Source organism: Oncorhynchus nerka, linkage group LG6, assembly GCF_034236695.1.
Source record: "Oncorhynchus nerka isolate Pitt River linkage group LG6, Oner_Uvic_2.0, whole genome shotgun sequence".
Lineage (NCBI taxonomy): Eukaryota > Metazoa > Chordata > Actinopteri > Salmoniformes > Salmonidae > Oncorhynchus > Oncorhynchus nerka.
Genome location: NC_088401.1, coordinates 92,967,170 through 92,973,169, shown reverse-complemented (window position 1 = coordinate 92,973,169; position 6,000 = coordinate 92,967,170).

Genomic DNA, 6,000 nt, shown 5'->3' with positions numbered 1-6,000 from the left:
CATGGCTCTATGTAGTACTGTGGAATAGAGTTCCATGTAGTCATGGCTCTATGTAGTACTGTGGAATAGAGTTCCATGTAGTCATGGCTCTATGTAGTACTGTGGAATAGAGTTCCATGTAGTCATGGCTCTATGTATGTGGAGTACTGTGGAATAGAGTTCCATGTAGTCATGGCTCTATGTAGTACTGTGGAATAGAGTTCCATGTAGTCATGGCTCTATGTAGTACTGTGGAATAGAGTTCCATGTAGTCATGGCTCTATGTAGTACTGTGGAATAGAGTTCCATGTAGTCATGGCTCTATGTAGTACTGTGGAATAGAGTTCCATGTAGTCATGGCTCTATGTAGTACTGTGGAATAGAGTTCCATGTAGTCATGGCTCTATGTAGTACTGTGGAATAGAGTTCCATGTAGTCATGGCTCTATGTAGTACTGTGGAGTAGAGTTCCATGTAGTCATGTCTCTATGTAGTACTGTGGAATAGAGTTCCATGTAGTCATGGCTCTATGTAGTACTGTGGAATAGAGTTCCATGTAGTCATGGCTCTATGTAGTACTGTGGAATAGAGTTCCATGTAGTCATGGCTCTATGTGTACTGTGGAATAGAGTTCCATGTAGTCATGGCTCTATGTAGTACTGTGGAATAGAGTTCCATGTAGTCATGGCTCTATGTAGTACTGTGGAATAGAGTTCCATGTAGTCATGTCTCTATGTAGTACTGTGGAATAGAGTTCCATGTAGTCATGGCTCTATGTAGTACTGTGGAATAGAGTTCCATGTAGTCATGGCTCTATGTAGTACTGTGGAATAGAGTTCCATGTAGTCATGGCTCTATGTAGTACTGTGGAATAGAGTTCCATGTAGTCATGGCTCTATGTAGTACTGTGGAATAGAGTTCCATGTAGTCATGGCTCTATGTAGTACTGTGGAATAGAGTTCCATGTAGTCATGTCTCTATGTAGTACTGTGGAATAGAGTTCCATGTAGTCATGTCTCTCTTCCATGTAGTACTGTGGAATAGAGTTCCATGTAGTCATGGCTCTATGTGGAGTACTGTGGAATAGAGTTCCATGTAGTCATGGCTCTATGTAGTACTGTGGAATAGAGTTCCATGTAGTCATGGCTCTATGTAGTACTGTGGAATAGAGTTCCATGTAGTCATGGCTCTATGTAGTACTGTGGAATAGAGTTCCATGTAGTCATGGCTCTATGTAGTACTGTGGAATAGAGTTCCATGTAGTCATGGCTCTATGTAGTACTGTGGAATAGAGTTCCATGTAGTCATGTCTCTATGTAGTACTGTGGAATAGAGTTCCATGTATGGCTCATGGCTCTATGTAGTACTGTGGAATAGAGTTCCATGTAGTCATGGCTCTATGTAGTACTGTGGAATAGAGTTCCATGTAGTCATGGCTCTAAGTACTGTGGAATAGAGTTCCATGTAGTCATGGCTCTATGTAGTACTGTGGAATAGAGTTCCATGTAGTCATGGCTCTATGTAGTACTGTGGAATAGAGTTCCATGTAGTCATGGCTCTATGTAGTACTGTGGAATAGAGTTCCATGTAGTCATGGCTCTATGTAGTACTGTGGAATAGAGTTCCATGTAGTCATGTCTCTATGTAGTACTGTGGAATGTGGAAGAGTTCCATGTAGTCATGGCTCTATGTAGTACTGTGGAATAGAGTTCCATGTAGTCATGGCTCTTATGTAGTACTGTGGAATAGAGTGTTCCATGTAGTCATGGCTCTATGTAGTACTGTGGAATAGAGTTCCATGTAGTCATGGCTCTCTATGTAGTACTGTGGAATAGAGTTCCATGTAGTCATGAGTTCCACTCTCATGTAGTACTGTGGAATAGAGTTCATGTAGTCATGGCTCTATGTAGTACTGTGGAATAGAGTTCCATGTAGTCATGGCTCTATGTAGTACTGTGGAATAGAGTTCCATGTAGTCATGGCTCTATGTAGTACTGTGGAATAGAGTTCCATGTAGTCATGGCTCTATGTAGTACTGTGGAGTAGAGTTCCATGTAGTCATGTCTCTATGTAGTACTGTGGAATAGAGTTCCATGTAGTCATGGCTCTATGTAGTACTGTGGAATAGAGTTCCATGTAGTCATGGCTCTATGTAGTACTGTGGAATAGAGTTCCATGTAGTCATGGCTCTATGTAGTACTGTGGAATAGAGTTCCATGTAGTCATGGCTCTATGTAGTACTGTGGAATAGAGTTCCATGTAGTGATGGCTCTATGTAGTACTGTGGAATAGAGTTCCATGTAGTACTGTGGAATAGAGTTCTCTGGCTCTATGTAGTACTGTGGAATAGAGTTCCATGTAGTCATGGCTCTATGTAGTACTGTGGAATAGAGTTCCATGTAGTCATGGCTCTATGTAGTACTGTGGAATAGAGTTCCATGTAGTCATGGCTCTATGTAGTACTGTGGAATAGAGTTCCATGTAGTGGCTCTATGGCTCTATTCCATGTAGTCATGGCTCTAGTACTGTGGAATAGAGTTCCATGTAGTCATGGCTCTATGTAGTACTGTGGAATAGAGTTCCATGTAGTCATGGCTCTATGTAGTACTGTGGAATAGAGTTCCATGTAGTCATGGCTCTATGTAGTACTGTGGAATAGAGTTCCATGTAGTCATGGCTCTATGTAGTACTGTGGAATAGAGTTCCATGTAGTCATGGCTCTATGTAGTACTGTGGAATAGAGTTCCATGTAGTCATGGCTCTATGTAGTACTGTGGAATAGAGTTCCATGTAGTCATGGCTCTATGTAGTACTGTGGAATAGAGTTCCATGTAGTCATGGCTCTATGTAGTACTGTGGAATAGAGTTCCATGTAGTCATGGCTCTATGTAGTACTGTGGAATAGAGTTCCATGTAGTCATGGCTCTATGTAGTACTGTGGAATAGAGTTCCATGTATGGCTCATGTCTCTGTATCATGTAGTAGTACTGTGGAATAGAGTTCCATGTAGTCATGGCTCTATGTAGTACTGTGGAGTAGAGTTCCATGTAGTCATGTCTCTATGTAGTACTGTGGAATAGAGTTCCATGTAGTCATGGCTCTATGTAGTACTGTGGAATAGAGTTCCATGTAGTCATGGCTCTATGTAGTACTGTGGAATAGAGTTGCATGTAGTCATGTCTCTATGTAGTACTGTGGAATAGAGTTCCATGTAGTCATGGCTCTATGTAGTACCGTGGAATAGAGTTCCATGTAGTCATGTCTCTATGTAGCTGTGGAATAGAGTTCCATGTAGTCATGGCTCTATGTAGTACTGTGGAAGAGTTCCAGTAGCCAGTTGTACTGTGGAATAGAGTTGCATGTAGTCATGTCTCTATGTAGTACTGTGGAATAGAGTTCCATGTACTCATGGCCATGTAGTCTATGTAGTACTGTGGAATAGAGTTCCATGTAGTCATGTCTATGTAGTACTGTGGAATAGAGTTCCATGTACTCTGGCTCTATGTAGTACTGTGGAATAGAGTTCCATGTAGGCTCATGTAGTACTGTGGAATAGAGTTCCATATGGCTCTAGTAGTACTGTGGAATAGAGTTCCATGTACTCATGGCTCTATGTAGTACTGTGGAATAGAGTTCCATGTAGTCATGGCTCTATGTAGTACTGTGGAATAGAGTTCCATGTAGTCATGGCTCTATGTAGTACTGTGGAATAGAGTTCATGGCTCTATATGTAGTACTGTGGAGTAGAGTTCCATGTAGTCATGTCTCTATGTAGTACTGTGGAATAGAGTTCCATGTAGTCATGGCTCTATGTAGTACTGTGGAAAGAGTTCCATGTAGTCATGTCTCTATGTAGTACTGTGGAATAGAGTTCCATGTAGTCATGGCTCTATGTAGTACTGTGGAATAGAGTTCCATGTAGTTGGCTCATAGTACTGTGGAATAGAGTTCCATGTATCATGGCTCTATGTAGTACTGTGGAATAGAGTTCCATGTAGTCATGGCTCTAATGTAGTACTACTGTGGAATAGAGTTCCATGTAGTCATGGCTCTATGTAGTACTGTGGAATAGAGTTCCATGTAGTCATGTCTCTATGTAGTACTGTGGAATAGAGTTCCATGTAGTCATGGCTCTATGTAGTACTGTGGAATAGCTATGTTTGTGGACTGTGAAGAGACCTCTGGTGACATGTCTTGTGGGGTATGCATGGGTGTCCAAGCTGTACGTCAGCAGCTCAAACAGCTTGGTGCATTCAACATGTCAATACCTCTCATAAATACAAGCAGTGATGAAGTCAATCTCTCCTCCATTAAGAACGTGAGGATGGGAGATCAAGCCTGACAGGTCTCAACACTGAATTGGGATTTATTGAAAACCGTTTCACTCGGTTACTGTGCATGTCACTGTAAATCAAATAAAAATGTATTTGTCACATGCGCCGAATACTACAGGTGTAGTATACCTCACAGTGAAATGCTGAATGCAACAGGTGTAGTAGACCTTACAGTGAAATGCTGAATACAACAGGTGTAGTAGACCTCACAGTGAAATGCTGAATACAACAGGTGTAGTAGACCTCACAGTGAAATGCTGAATACAACAGGTGTAGTAGACCTCACAGTGAAATGCTGAATACAACAGGTGTAGACCTCACAGTGAAATGCTGAATACAACAGGTGTAGTAGACCTCACAGTGAAATGCTGAATACAACAGGTGTAGTAGACCTTACAGTGAAATGCTGAATACAACAGGTGTAGTAGACCTCACAGTGAAATGCTGAATACAACAGGTGTAGTAGACCTCACAGTGAAATGCTGAATATAACAGGTGTAGTAGACCTCACAGTGAAATGCTAAATACAACAGGTGTAGTAGACCTCACAGTGAAATGCTGAATACAACAGGTGTAGTAGACCTCACAGTGAAATGCTAAATACAACAGGTGTAGTAGACCTCACAGTGAAATGCTGAATACAACAGGTGTAGTAGACCTCACAGTGAAATGATGAATACAACAGGTGTAGTAGACCTCACAGTGAAATGCTGAATACAACAGGTGTAGACCTCACAGTGAAATGCTGAATATTACAGGTGTAGACCTCACAGTGAAATGCTGAATACTACAGGTGTAGACCTCACAGTGAAATGCAGTGAAATGCTGAATACTACAGGTGTAGGCTATATACAGGGTGTACCGGTACAGAGTCAATGTGGAGGCTATATACAGGGGGTACCAGTACAGAGTCAATGTGGAGGCTATATACAGGGGGTACCAGTACAGAGTCAATGTGGAGGCTATATACTGGGGGTACCGGTACAGAGTCAATGTGGAGGCTATATACAGGCTGTACCGGTACAGAGTCAATGTGGAGGCTATATACAGAGGGTACACAGTCAATGTGGAGGCTATATACAGAGGGTACACAGTCAATGTGGAGGCTATATACAGGGTGTTACGGTACAGAGTCAATGTAGAGGCTATATACAGGGGGTACCGGTACAGAGTCAATGTGGAGGCTATATACAGAGGGTACAGAGTCAATGTGGAGGCTATAAATAAACGATGGAAGGGATTTGTTTTCACATGGACTTATAGCTTGTTACTTCAGAGGAAAAATTGTTGATGTACAGACATGAACAAAGATCAACTGTATGCGTGGCATTGAGCTCCAGAATGGCATTACTTCGTCATCAAAGGGAGTCTGTGTAGCGCAGTCAGCCAGTCAGCCTGTCAGTCAGCCAGTCAGTCAGCCAGTCAGCCAGTCAGTCAGCCAGTCAGCCAGTCAGCCTTTCAGCCAGCCAGTCAGTCAGCCAGTTAGCCAGCCAGTCAGTCAGCCAGTCAGCCAGCCAGCCAGTCAGCCAGCCAGTCAGCCTGTCAGCCAGTCAATCAGTCAGCCAGTCAGTCAGCCAGTCAGCCAGTCAGCCAGCCAGTCAGTCAGCCAGTCAGCCAGTCAGCCAGTCAGTCAGTCAGTCAGCCAGACAGTCAGCCAGTCAGCCAGTCAGTCAGCCTGTCAGCCAGTC